At 40.9% G+C, this 15,520-nt stretch overlaps 1 protein-coding gene across 2 annotated transcripts in view; it reads left to right on the plus strand.

Moving 5' to 3' along the window:
* Positions 1–1,400: 1,400 nt before the first annotated feature.
* CNTN6 (contactin 6) overlaps positions 1,401–15,520 on the plus strand; it is a 148,756-nt gene continuing 134,636 nt past the window's right edge. For both annotated transcript variants that reach the window (XM_087743379.1, XM_087743380.1), the window contains exon 1: positions 1,401–1,562. The gene's annotated coding sequence lies outside the window, so the exon portion shown is untranslated. The remainder of the gene's footprint in view (positions 1,563–15,520) is intronic.

The following is a 15,520-nucleotide window of genomic DNA, read 5'->3' on the forward strand; positions in this document are numbered from 1 at the left end:
GAGCCCAGATCACTTAAGTCAGGTCTAGTGAACCATCCTCCTCTGCAGATGAATGATAGCAACCTCCTCCTCCTCTCCTCTACTTTTAGGAGGGACATCTTCACCTTATCTGCTGCTACTGTTACTTCACCTTTCTTCAAAGGTGTCTTAACCCAACAGCCACCTCAAGTCAGAGCAACCTCATCATTGCCACTCATCAATGCCTTTGCGTGGGCTGACAATGAGCACAGAGGCTCAGTCACACAGCAATGAGTCACTGCACCTCAACGCATCCAAACTGCATTGCAGGGGGCAGGAGGAAGCAACCCCAAATGACTGGTACCATGACAGAGCCATTGAGGAGATGCCACCAAACTCCTGGTTCAAGTTCTCTGCAGTCAGCAGTTGTGCTGGAAACTAAGAGGATGCACAAATGCAATCCCAGTTTATAGGTGGGGAAAATTCAAACTAAAAAAGACGCACACTCCTCCTCTTTTGTTGATTGAATTATTGTTTTGGTCTACTCAAGGCATCTGCATGCCGCGATGTTTTTGCCACCTGACTTCCACATCCTCTCCACTTGCCATTGCTCAGACAGGCATGCAATTAATCCCATTACAAACTAATGGATTTACACTGAGATTACATTAAAATGTTGTAAAGCAATGCCTATGACACAACTGCACTTTTCTCGGCAGAAACATTCTGAAAACTGCTGTTTCCACTTCTATCCCCTGTGAATACAAATAACTTTTGCTTACTAATGGAACCACATTCCCCTGCCTGAGCTTCGCATTTGATCTCTGCTGAAGCAGTCCCAGGAGGAAAAAATGGAAATCTAAGAAGATTTGAAGTTTATGTGTAATCAAAATTTATGTCTGTGCTACTTTAGACAAGCAAGTTTCCTTTTATTTTTTTTTTTAACATGTGAAATATGGAGGGGTAGTTAAATGTTTCAAGAGGACAGCCAGTGCTGGAATGTAATCTGAGTGCCGACTTGCGTCCTATGAGCTTAACCTTATGGAGCTCAGGAAGCAATTGTGGGACCCAGGACTAAACAAAATTATTTCCATTCCTGTTCTAAATCTAATACCGAGTACTGACCCAGTTTGCAAGAAGAGAGGTTTCTGATTACCTGACAGGAGCTCATATTTGTACGAAAAGAATAGCAATAGCACATTTAATCTTTTATGCTACTAGTATGACAGCTGCATGTTCTCTCTCTCACCTTGCTTGAAGGATGATCGACACAGAGCTAATTTTTATAGTTCAAGATTTCCAGATAGGAATATGCATAAACTGTAGTAGCTGTTTATCTGATTCAAGCACTAATTGTGTGGGTCCTAGCATGAGTACAACGGGAAAGCAGTGTATTTCACGGTTAATACCAGTGAAGAGACACGCAATGCTTAGTGGATAAAAGGCTTGTAGTCCCAGCTGGGAAAATAGTTCCATTATCTCCCAGCTGCATAGACCTTCCATACGGCTCCGTTCTGCCTCGATGAACACTGTGGCTTGCTGAGAGCTTGAAACAGTTCTGCAGAAAATTGTAAAGATCCTGAGACATTTCACTGTTAAGATCTGTAAGTACAGAATTGTGCTGTCTACTGCAATGTGAATAATGCTGGGGGAACTGCATTTTCTGTGTGGGTTTGTTTTTGGTTTTTTTTTTTTTCTTCCTCAGTAATTTTCATTAGGATAAGGGGTAGAGAATGAAGAAAATTCACTGCTTTATTTATGCTATGTGTCTGTAAATGGCTGATGCTCCAAATGTATACATTCTTGGAAGAGAAAAATGTATATAATGAATTTGTATGCATGTGAGGTCTGAGTCAAACAGAACAGGAGACTGTGCTAGTAACAGACACCACAGGTATATTATTTGAGTATATCACAGCTCTGTGCTGCAGTAAAACAGACAACACAGAGGATGACAGTGCTAATTTTGGCACTTTCATATGACTTTCTACAGCATATTAAAAGATGAAGTGGTTAATGAGAACCTAATCTAATTTCTACCAGCTGAAGGTATAAAAGCAATAAATATAAATCTTCAGGAAAATTTAAGTCCTAAAAAAAAAAAAAGTTTTCCCTGTTGCTCATTTTAACAATTAAAAAGAAAACCAAACAAACCCAAGATCACAACATATATTGAACTTTGTTTTTTGTATCCAAAGATTTGCAAGAGTTTTAGTTTTGAGGTTGTCATTTATTTAGACTGTATGACATAGCTTTAAAAGAAATGTAATACTTTATAAAAAGTTTTGGAAGTCTGTGGTTCCAGAAGCAAGCAACTGCTTGACTAGTGCTTTATGTTAAACTGTATATTCCTTTTTGGGTGAATACTTTGATTCGGACAGTTGTTGCACGTTAAAGGGTCTCCTCCAACAGCTTTTACACAATCAGGCTCAATGCTAACAATTTCCTGCAGCACTTATGTATCTGAATGATTAAACAAGATGCAAACACTCTGCAGCCTATTTAAATAACAGTTGTCCTTTTGTCAACACTGCAACCATTTTCAGATAAATATTACAAGTTATAAATCAGACTATTTGCTTCTCTGAAGTAACATTTCCTCCTTCCCTCCTTTTATTCCACACACCCCCTTTCCCCAAGAGAGGGGAATTGTCAGACTACTCCTTCCACATCCAGCATTTGGGAAGTTCTGCAAGTTCAGGGAGTTTTTGTGTGTGCACAACTAAACCCTGCAGTGTTTGTAATTCCACCACATCACCACAAATAACCCATCTTCATCAGCCAGCTTTTGCTTTGGTGCTCCAGAGGCACTATGTCAGTGTTTCACATTCCATGAGTCTCTGCTTCAGAGGTTTTATGACACTAAGAAGTCCCAAATCAGTACCTATATGAAGTTAGCAACTACCATATATCACATTTTATTGTGTAAAAAAGAAAAATAAAACACACCAATATATGCAGCTGTAGTTTTCAAATACTAGTGAGGTACTGATTGCCATGTATTAGAAGTGTTACCTTCCATGCTGAGGATAAAATTATAAATAACATATAACAACTTAAGTGCTTTAAATCAAGTAGGAGACATGTCTCTCTCCCTTTTCTTCCAGCTTTACAATCAGTATTAAAAAGGTTTTTGATGCATAATAAACTACCCTAAAATTAATTTCTTTCAGCTGAAGCAAATATTTCCATCACAGAACAAGGTGCCAGCATCCCCAAGGGGACTTGAAACACAAAGTTTTGTGTTTCCATTATGTGGGCATGAAGCAGTATTTGTATTTGAACAGAAAATTTTCATTAGAAGGATGTTTGTCTCTGTCTTGTGAGTATATGAAAATATATCAGCTCTTCAAAATGGCATTCAAATTTTTCTTTTCCCCCAGAAACTGTATTAGCTGCATGCTACTACAAGGCAATATTCCTTTTGTTTAAAATTGTGACCGAGTTTATTCCAGAGGATTGCCACAGATTGCCTTCTTCTAACCCCTGCCCAGAGGTCAGCTAGATGCTGCTCACCTTCCTGGTGCGGGGCTTGCTCAGGGAGACCAAGACACAAAAACCATCTTAATTCCGCCCTGCTTCCCCTCAGCCTTCCGCCCTGCCCTTCTGACCTGCTGTGGAGGAGCAGATTTACAGGGAATGCTCTTACAGAGGATCAACACCAGAAAGTCTAACTCAAAAAGTCCTTTGTTCCTTCTTACCAAATGCTGCACTCAGAGTCAGTTATAACTAGGTACATGGGCAAATTTATAGCCTAGTCTTCTAGGTAAGAGGCAATGTCTTTTTGAGAAACGACGACACAAAGAACTTTAGGCACAGTTCTGCAACTACAACTAACTGTACTGGCAATTATCATTTCTGGGATACCAAAAAACCTACTTTGTAGGAACACACCAGTATTTAGATGATTAGGTGACCTTATTTTCATTCATGAACTAGCAGACTTCTTCAAATCTCTCTTATTTACACAAAGTCTTTCTACAAGTGCAGAATATGCAAGAAAAAAACACCACACGATTAAAAAGAGAACCAAGTATCTTTGAGTAGCTTAATCATAGAAGATAAAAATAACCCCTAGCAAAATAAATCAGGACGTGGTACTTACAGTTCTCCATCTTCCTGAGAAAACAATCACACACAACTAGTGTGAGACAAAGCACCAGAGATATGGAAGACCCTGCTAGGAGGCTGCTAAACAGGCCAGGTCAGCATAAAGTAAAGCGCTAGCAAGATGTTTTTGCACAAAAACAAACATGAGGACTTGCACACATCAGTTTTAGGATCTCTGGACTGAGGTAGAGAGGAAAAGCTTGAGTTTTGCCATACCTTTCTGCTCTCAGTTCCATCTCCTCTCCCCCAAGAAGCTCCTGGTGGACTCCCTGCTCAGCTGCAGCACCTCCAGCCATGGCTCCGCCTGGTGGGTCAGGTGCAGCTGATCAGCACTTTCTGCTTTTACTCTTCAGAACAAAAGGTGTTTCCACTTATTTGTTCAGGGACTGTAAAGTTAATTGTCCCATCTTAGGGAAAGAGATAATTAAAGACTCTTAACAGCTCACTCCATTTTTAGTAATTTGCCTTACAAAACTGCTTTTTTGATTTTAGTTTTTTTTTTTTTTTTATTAGGAAATGCTTACTAAGGTCTCACTAGCTCTGTGATTTCACTGCTGAGTTAACTCCGGTAACTCACCTCTGCCTAAGCCTTCACCAGACTCTTGCCTGTAGTTACTGTTGCCTCTGTGTACTGACACTTGCCCACATGGATGCTGAAATGTTCTAGGATTCATTCCCAGGCAATTTGATCAGCATCAGAAAGTGTGGGAAGGGCACAGCAGGAGAAATACCTGTCTTAAAATGATCTCATTTGAGCTGTCCTCATTGAGCGGGCAGCTTCCAGCCTGACTTGCTCCACACTTTCCTCCTTCCTCACCAAGATTCAGAGGCCTTCACTCGCAACACCTCTAAAGCCAGACAGAGGTTTGTATGTGTGCAAGGTCCAAAAGATAATGGGGTAGGACCAGCCTTGAGTCACCCAAAGCGAGAAAAGAACAAAACAGTGGATCACTGGCACACACAGAAAGGAATAACTCTCCTGCTTGTACATGATTGGATTTTTGTGAGTACAGTAGTCTTCATGCTCTGTTTGAGGACAGGAGACAGATGATGTCTCTTCTGTATTGCTAGCAGCAGCTGTGCAGCATTTAATAATTTTTTTGGTCCTAAGTGACTCACTATTACAAACCTCCTATATTATTATCCCTTGGGATGATGGTGTGATTTGGTCGACTTGTTTTCAGGACAGTGGTGGAGCATGGCTTTATCCACACTAAGGATGTTCTCTAGCCATACCACCTTGCTTACTGCAGCTGAGCTCTGCGAGCTGTGGGCAGGAGCCCTGAGGTACGGCTGCCACTGCTTGTGTTCACCCTCTCATCAGCACATCACATCAGGGTCTGGGGATGGGCTCTGCCATAATTTCAGAGCCTTTTGGAGCTTAGTGCAGGAGGGAGCAATGGGGATTGACTGACTGTCAGTGTGAGTAAGTATCCAGGTAGACATAGAATCATAGAATAATCATAGAATAGCCGTGTAGGGCTTTTTCAGGGGGGGTCTTTGTATTTTGGGTTTCCTGCAAGAGGAAAAACTCCACAGCATATAGTGCTCAGGAGAGCGACTGAGAGAGAGACATGGGGAGGAGGGAGTGGGAGAGAAGAGTAATTTCCCTCACTTAGACCCTCTAATACGTTTCTAGCCTATAAAGACAAGAAGAAACGGATAGACGGTCAGAAAGGCAGTTTGTTTTATTAAAATTCTTGACAGCATCTGCTGTAATGCTCTTGTTAAAAGAGATGGAAAACAGCAGAAAGATGAGAGAAACAGTGTTATGTCCTTGCTCTTTACACAACATAATAATATAGGCATTAATATAATTGGCTTCCAGATAACTGTTTTTATTATCCATATACAAACATGAGTGACACAGCCGCCCAGGTATGCAATAACCCTCTCCAGGCGCTGATCGCAGCTCCCACCAGAGGCCTCTCAAACAAACAAAAAAGATGCTACCTTATTTTTCTGAACTAAGTACTCACTTTTCTTCAGGACACCCTGATGCGATTACCAATAGAATCCATTTTATATATAAGATTCCTCAGAAAACATAGAACTGTTCCATATTTGATAATGCATTCAGCTCTCCCATGACCGTAACAAAAGCATGAGGATCCCAAGGCCCTATCTATGGCAATGCCTGCAAGGAATCTTTTATTAATCTTGTGCCATGGGGGAAGACTGGCTGGAAAACAAGTATCCTTTGCTATCAAAAGTGGTGCAATTATATTCATTTCTATTCTGATGTGGAAGGGGCTGAAGCAGCCTGTCTCAGAGGAGCTGGTGGTCTGGGAGTCAGGGCTATCATCTCACCTCTGCACTCTTTTGATGTGCAAAAAAAAAAGATCAGTGGTTAATTTGCTGCTCTGGATTGAGTAGATTGCTCACTGCTGTTTTGGCTGAACCTTTCTCATGAGGGTTTTTCCAGGGTCAAGATGATCAAAACCTGGGGTAGGTCTGCCTGCAGCAGCCAGCAGTCTGGGATTATGACACTCTCCAGGGGTACAGGAGATCACTATTTAGGTAGAGTGGAAATTTCATCACTGCTGATGACCTTGTGCCTAAACTGCTGGCTATTCTGCAACCTCGGTCCAGCAGTTTTCCCATATATTTGAGAAATCTTCCCACAGAAAATTTTGTCAGAGCTGGTGTACTTCTGAAGAGGTTGGGCTTTGATAAAATGGCATCTTGCTGAGTACTGAGCGTGTGAGCTGTTGCTATCACACTGCACTATGGACCGCGTGAGTTCATCTTTCCACAGTGCTCAAACCTCACTGCTAATAGACTTGGGGAGAGGGAGATTTTAGAGGATTTTAGAAGATTAATGAAGAAAATCCTCTCTATTCTGGGCAAAGGACATGCTAGACTGGGTTGTCAGCAAGTGTGAGAAAACAGCTACCTTTCACCAGCACCCTTTCTTCACATTCCCATGATTAACATTGGGACTAGAGAAGCTGTTTGGGCTGAAGCTCTGCACCAAATTTCCTACAGTCAAATGAATGAATTTCCAGATGTTTAGTGATATCTCCCCTTCAAACACATCTTTTGCTTTTGTGCATTTTAGGCTTCTTTCTGTCCCACTGCCTTGTTTGTTGTGAGGTCAGTCAACCAAAAAATAGGTCTGGCTGGACCACAAAATATTTTTCACTGTTTCTGAAACCTTGGTGCACCGTATACTTTACCAGTTTGAATCCATTTCTCCCAGACATTCCCTCTCAAGTAGTGCATACACTGAGTTTGGCATATACAGCATATATGTGGTACCTTTGGTGAGAGACATGGGGATTAAAAGCACTGAAATTTCTGCAACTTCATCTCTTCGAGCACTTTCAGATAATTCTACCATGAAATTACAAAAACAGCGGGACCAGAGCAAACCTCACTATAAATTGTCCTTCCTCCATTTGTAAAGGAATCCAGATAAAATGTAGATTTTTATCACCTAAATTAGACAGCTGTGCCACATGGACTATGCAGCATCCTGGATGGACTCTGTTTCCCACCCCTCAGCTGAAAACTCTCAGTCATCTTGGTAGACAGAATTTGGGCTTGTCTGCAGTGACCTATGCTCTGTTCCTGCCTTTCCTAGTGTCTTACAGCTTCCAAGGAGTCTGTCCTTCAGCCAAGTAAAGAAAAGCAAGCATCTTATTTGCACTGTGGGACTGTTCTCCGCAGAGAAAGCACATGCAAACTTTGGAGAGCCACGCTGTGCATCCAGGCTGATCTCCAGTGCAGTTGCTGATCCTCCTTTGTGTCTCAGTTGCACTTCTTTGGCATGTCTGGTAGCAGCCACTATTACAACAACTATTTCTGATGTATGCTTTAGAGTCTGATAAGCCCTGGATGGTGACTGTTGTGTACTGTGTTGTTTTGCATATCGTATTGTAGCTGGTCCCTGGTACTGCAACATTTAAGCTCTCCTCAAACTGATGATGTTCTGTTAATTTCCTTAATTCAGGCACTTAGCCCAAAATGGTTTCATTTTTCTTAGGTTGATAATAGCAGGGAAGCTCTGCAATCACCAGCAGATCTGGGAGTGAGGACATTTCTCTCCCAGAAATTGTTTTGTCTGCTGCTTTAACAAGAGCACTTAGGCTGCACAGCAGGTTAGAGGTTTTACCCCTATTATACTCACTTAAACTGCCACCTTTTTCTCAGCACTGACATCATTAGATATGACATATTGCTGAATCCTCTCCACAGAGGTGACCCAGTCTTTTCTGGAGCTATCATACAAAACTAAAAGCCATATATATTTTTAACCCTCTCCTTTCCAGTGTTACTTGCTCTGAAGCCACTGGAAGTCCAGGTCTAATTTCACTGCTCTAAACTGCCTCTGGTCCCTCGATTCCGCCATATCCATGAGTTAGGTCTGTATTTTCAGTCCTGGCTCACTTTTCCCGCCCAAAGATCTGTACTAAATAACAATATTTACTAACTATATAACTGTAATGCCTGGCCAGCTGTATAGCCATCTGTTTGGTGAGGGCATAGCCAGAGAGGAAAGACTTGTCAGAGGGATCCTCTTCTACTTACAAGGAAAATCTTCATTTCCTACACAGTTGAAATAGGAACAGTTATTCATGCATTTCTTTGCAAAAAGCTTGCATAAAAAGGAAACAAAACAAAAAGAAAAGACTCATTCTTCAAGGAGAGGATTCGCGTAGGAATAAATGTACTATAAATATTTGTTGGCATTGCTGCTTAAGTACCAAGCAGCTCTGACCAGAATAAGGTCAGGCTGGTACCTGTGCAAACGTTCCCCAAGAAACACCCCCTTCCCAGGCAGGAGATATGCTATGGTGAGAAACTGAGGTATGGTGAGAAACGGAGGTGTGGTGAGAAATGCACTTTGCTCAGGTGTGGCTGCCTGAAAAGCAGATAACAGAGCTGTGACTGAGTTCATAGCATAGCCTCAGTGTATCCTTGTTTTCCACTGCTCAGTGAAGGCTCCCACCTCCGGCAGCCTCAGCTGTCACATAAACCTTTCTTTTCCGTGTTTGCTGGGGGGGCAGCTGAGGCAGAGGGCTATAAGTCTATTGCACCATTTAGCCACTTCTCCATACATGTTTCTGTCTGTTAATAGGATCGTTCACCCCCTGTGCTGCCGCCATGCCCCAAACACCAGTCTGTGTTGCAGGGATCCTCCTTGCCGCAGCGGCAGGAATGCTTCATGCCCCATTGCTGCACCTCTCTGTTTTCATCTCCATCTGAGACATCACCTTGGCTTTTAGTAGCCGCCTGAAGCAAAGGGGAATCCTGGCTTATGAACCCATGCACAATTGCTGCAGTTCCAGCCAGGAATAAACTGCTCTTAACCTAAATACTCCTCTGAGGACACTGAGCTTGAGGGAAGAAACATAACTGTGCTGTATCTAGTGCAAACAGGAATAACTGAGCCTAGTATATACTGGATAACTCTAGGAAGACATTGGGAACACAGCTGAAAAGAGCAGGGAGGGAAGGAAGAACAGCGGTGAACACAGCTAAACAGTAATGGCCTCTTTATATTATAGTAAATGCAATGTTTTCAGATAAAGCATATACTACTGCAGCTATGAAGACTGTAAAGGCATCCAAAGCAAAAGCTTTGTCCAAAGGCAAGCCATAGCCTAATACCTCAAGGAAAAGGAAAACTCCAGCATGTTACAGCCCCTTTCCATAGCAGGGGTGAGCAGGGTGAGGGTGGGGGCAGTGGTTGGTGCTGAGGCCACCGTGGTGGGTGCTCCCCATCACCCTTCCTGCCAGGTCAGATTAGGTGCTACAGGGCAGCAGCACCTACAGAAAACACTGAATAATTTATATAACAAATTAAAGAGTGATAAAAATGATAAAACGAAGTAAAGGGGGCGAAGCTCATTAGTGCAATAAGCAGCATTGGGGGTACATTTTGATCATTCAAATCTGGCATAAAATGGGTGCACTGAGAGCTGATGTAGAGTTCACTGTTAAATTTGCAGGAAAAATATTTTGTATTTTAATGCAAAATGCTCACTTAGGTGAGCCAGGATCTACCACTAAATCTTAAGGAATATTTGATAACTAGAGACTTCAGGGAAGGCTATTGGTATTTTGGGATGCTCCGAGGAAGGCTATGGGGAGTGCTATTTGGTATTATTCTGTACTTGAGGTATTTCAGCATTAATTGCACGGCTTTACTGGGAGATTACTAGTTTTAAAGTTAGTCTTATTGAAGGTGTTGAATAATGGATGATATTAAACTTTGGGTTAGGGATTCAGAGGATTGCTTTGGAAGACATAGGCAAGAGATACCCAAAATCAAACTTCTGTCAAAAAATAGTAGAATAAAAGTTAGGTATGAAGTGTAAGAACTGACAAAAAGTACCTTACTCACTGATTCAGGTAAAATATAAATGACTAACCACATCACAATTTTAGCTCTTTGTCTGGCTGACTTTCTCATGAAGATTGATTCAAAATCCATCTAAGCCCTGAAAGGAATTAGCAGGAAACCACTTTGTTTGACAATGCTGAGGGGGTCATGCGAGCAGCCAGAGCAACCACCAGCAATACCCAAAAATAAAGCCCAAGCCCTGACTAACTAGGGAGCCCTGTTAAGTGCAGTGAAGTATAAGTCATACAAACCTCTCACTCATACCCACAGATGCAAAAAAAGTATTTTGAGAGAAAAAAAAAACAAGTTAGAAATTGATCGTGAGACACTCCAAAGCTGAATCACAAAGGTATCAGTCATTGGTGGTTTTCTAAACTCTGCTGCAGAAGGTTATATCATAAAGTATTGAAAAGATTTTTGTTTGTAAACAGAGCAAAATCAAACATGTGATATATACCATGAATGCTTAGATGATGTCTGTGACCTTTGAATGAGTTAAAAGTAGTGAAGAAATGTAAGCACAAGTGCCCCTGAAATAAAACCAGGTGAGATCCTTTTTACTAGCTTTCCTTATGGGAGCTCACATTTCAAAACCATATGGACAAACCAGGAGGTTGAAAATAGAAAATTTATTAAGAAAATGCATCAGAATAAGCACGATTTAAATAAACCCCTGAAACCCTGTGAATAGTATCAATTCCAGATTTTTTTTTTCCTGTCTGTGGGGATGCCCTAGAAAATGACCTGCATTCTGGGGCCAGGGTGCAGGAAGGGCGTGTTTGAGGCTGCGCCCTTCCCACGCACCTCTCCTCTCCCTGGGGGGGGGGAGCGAAAGCTCCTCTGTGTGCACTGTAAATATATGCCTTATTTTCACTGTAAGAAGTGGCCAGTTTCCTTCCTAGAACTGACCCCCTCAGCAGCAGCATATGGGATTTCTTTCTTAACCAAGTAGTTAAAGCCAGTATTTCAACTGAATGTGGGATGGGGTGTTAAGGACAGAGTTATGAAAGGCATTCAGAGAACAGCAGGATTTTAACCCAATCCCTGTGGGCTGATTAGGGCAGTAGCATTGTGTGAGACCATCCTGGGGCCATCTCTTGCAACCTTTTGTTGACTGTCCGTTGCCAGCATAGGCAGTGTTAGCAGCGCTGGGTACAGCAGTCAAGGGAGTAGCCAAAATTTACACCACCACGGGAGAAACAGCCACGTTACTCACTTCAGTTGGCCCAGAAACTTGAATGTGCTGGACTACAAGCAATGAGAGCTGACGTGAGCAACGCCACATGGTGTCCTGCCTGAAATCCTCACACATTTATGCAGAACAAGGGTATTTTTCAGTCTCTCATGCCTGGTCAACAACCATAGCCTTAAATATATTTTTAATCTTATTTCTGATTATTTTTATACATATTTTAGTGGCCCCTTTTTTGCATTAAGTTTAATGGCTGTGTACACTACTACAAATGCATTGTTACCTGTCATACCATTTATACCATCTCATTTATTCTCAACAATACGGCAGCCCATGCTATAATTCATCAGAATCAGACACTGATTATTGAAGTGGGTAATTGCACAGGCTGTGGCCTGGTGATCAACAGTGGCCAAGGCATAGTCCAACAGACAGGATCAAATACAATAAATGTGATTGCAGTGAAGATGTTTGCCATTGATAGGTTGCATTCTGCCACGCAACATAAATCACTGGAATATGGCTTATAAAATATTGGTGCCTTAGTCTCAGCTGCCAACGGGTGTGTAAAATAATACTGGTCCAAATGCACAGCCACTATTGCCCTCTTCTGGATAGAATAATACTAATCAATGCTAGGAATAACAGACTTGTTTGTGCCTCACCTCCCTGCTTTAAGGATCGGTAGTTTTTATTGCATGTTTCTGAAAAGAATATGTATATCTGAAGTCCTTCTACTTTATGTATATAAAGTCCTTCTACTTTCAAGATACATATAACTCTCAAAATTCAGCCAAATACAAAACATTACTATGAATCTAATTAATGGGCTTTCTCTGGATGAAGCCTTCCTGCCATGTAGTCCTTCACCCATATTCTCCTGATTAAAAAAAAAACCAAACAAACCCCCAAAAAACACGATACCACTACCTAGGCTTGTAAATACCTCTATAGATCGGGGGAAGCACAGAAAAAGGCCAGTCCTTGAGTAGGTAATTTTGGAAGATATGTCATGAAACTAGTATAACTTCTGAGATATTGATATAATTCCTATAACATGAGGTTTTATACAGCGGCAGGAAAAGTCACCAGGTAACATCTCAGCATCCCTGCCAGTTTTATTTCTGATGTTGCAGTGATATACCTTGCATTTTTTGTCTGTAACTTTCACTTTCTAATTGCACATGTATGTCTAATTGCTGTCCAAGTCTAGAGTACCAGTTGTTGACCACCACTGGAAATAGCATATTGGCCTTGGTGAAACACAGTCTGCATCCATAAGAAAAATATCTGTGTTCCCACAAGTCCATGAGGTAAAAATCGTAGCCTCCTTGTTCCTTCTTTGTTCCCATCGAGCACTGAAAGTTATTTGGTTTCAAGTGCCATCTCTTTGATATGCATGTTAGTGGACCCTGGAGTGTAAATGATCAAGTGAAGATGGCTTTGCAGCCTAACCATGATTCGCATTGACTTTGTCTCCTACAAAACTCTGCATTTCAGAAAGCAGATGATTGTGCAAAATGAACAGCGCAAACTCTTGATTTTTCACCCACAGTTCCAGGCAGTGCTATCAGTCATCCAGAAAGTAAACCGCTAACAGCTCACAGTGGGAATGTGGCAACAGAGGAGCTTTACAGAATATTCCTGCAATTACAGCCCAGTGTCAGCAGCTGTTTCTTGGCTTTGTGGTGAACCTCAGTGCTAAGCTCCTCGCTGAGGCTGATTTGCAAGGTTTTCTCAGTCATGCAAAGGGAAGAGACAAGGTGAACTCTAGGCTATATCCAGGAGTTTAATTGCATTGTTCAGAGATGTTTCAGGTGGCTACACTTTTAAAAAAAACTGTAATGGAGATTTCTGTTTCCCTTTTATTTCAGTGTTTTGGAGAAACAGTAATGCTTTGCTTTTGGGTTAAATTCAAATCAATGCAAACCTCATAAGCCAATAAAATATTATAGATTGTTATCCAATATGTAATTTGTTACACAATGTCTATGTGGCTTCTGTTTATTGAGACATAAAGACTTTACTTTTTTTAAAGTAGATTTTATGTGAGAAGGGCATAAGAAGGGATAACCTTTCATACCTATTGTGCCATAAACTAAATTACCCTTAACCTAAATCATTTATCATGTAGTGGCAGCCTGATGAGACCAAAATAAACAGTAACAAACTGCCTGAAATTTTCTTGAAGGGACAACTTTTATTTATACCAGCACAGTCTTTTTCTTGTAGCTTCACAGGTTGACTGCATGGATTTTACAGTGGATAACATCAGATGCTCTGAGCAATAACTGAACAAAACTTATGAGCCTATAAACCTTGTGAAAGGGACTTTTTCACCCTTGAATCACATATCAAAGGATGTGAGTGTAGAAGAGACATTATAGGATAGTTGCATACTTTATGTTTATTTTCTGGTAGTAACTTTCTGCTGGATGTGACTGATACAAGGAAGGGAAGGAAGCCTTAATTTCTCCAGCACATCTGAACAGCAGCCTGAGGGGTACTCAAATACAGATCATGATGGCTTTTGTGATTTGGATCAAGAGGGCTGGAAAACCTTTCAGAAAGAATGATACCTACCGTACTTGTGAAATACACTGTAAAGTATTGTGCTTACTACTAAGATGTTCTTTTTCTAATATAACATTTCTCTTTGCAATATACATTGGCCTGTATGCAACATTATTTTTGCCAGTGTAGTTTCAAAGAAAAGCAGCAATGCTTTGTAGCAAATGCAACTTTTTTTTTTTTTTTTTTTTTTTTTGAGCCAGACACTCATGCATAAATGAAGCTTTTACTCAGTAGGTCCTGCTTGAAGTATGAGTGTGCTGACCCACAGATACACACAGAGAGTATAAGCCTATTTACTGCAACATGTGGTTGTATCATAAACTAAGTGAAGATCCAAATCTTTAGAAAGCTGATCCAAATCTTACTGAAGTCAGTGGGATATGTTCCCCTGACTTTCATAAGGCTGAATCAGACCTTGTATGCTGCTTATTAGCTACATTAATTACTGTGTGATTTACCCTCCACATAATGTAATTGTGGTTGATATATTCTGATGTGTACAGAAATTGAAATACATGTTGATGATCTTGCACATTGATGAGGACTGATTTGCTTATTAAGGAAATAAAAGCTAAAGATAGTGGATCCCTTCAGACCTAGTGCTTGTTATTTCCCCTAACAGATGACAGATTTTTCTAAGAGGAGCAGACCAAGAGAGGAATATAATCAATCTATTTGTTGCTCTTAGCCTAGAACTGGTGAAAAATTTGATTTGTGTGACTATGTGGTAACAACATTGTTTTATATGTCAAGAAAAAAATAAATAGTGCATTATTTAGATCATCACCAGTAAATGGATGTTTTCAAGAATGAAATGCAGGTCCATCATCTTCTTCTTATCATCTCTATTCAATCTCCTAAACTCTTGCTGAACCTATAACATACACTGCTAGAGAAAATCCCGGACTGCGAGAGAGGCTGAGTCAACGATCAGAGTGACATGCAGTGTAACATCAGCAGAAGTTATTAGTGCCCACATGCAATTTATGAGTGCAATCAAACATGAGGATGACAAGAAGTTGGGGAAGAGCTGCAGTATCCCAGGAAACAATCTGCATTATTAAGAACATAACTCCGGTGAAAGTATGATTAGCATACAAAACTGCAGACACTTCACTTCAAGATCCTCCTCAATGTCTCTTCTTCAAAACAGGAAGCGCATTTAAGCCCATTAGAGACTGAACTCTATTTTGAGGTTTTACAAATGCAATTCCAAGGGAATGTGTAGAAACTTATTGACAGAGAAGCTTTGCAGGTATGTGAAACTGAAAATTATACTCATACAATAATTCTTCTGCAATCATTGGGATGGGTTTGACGGTCCTGGAAAGCAT

Source organism: Nipponia nippon, unplaced genomic scaffold (genome assembly GCF_047370975.1).
Source record: "Nipponia nippon isolate SJK-2023a ecotype South Korea unplaced genomic scaffold, ASM4737097v1 scaffold_9, whole genome shotgun sequence".
Lineage (NCBI taxonomy): Eukaryota > Metazoa > Chordata > Aves > Pelecaniformes > Threskiornithidae > Nipponia > Nipponia nippon.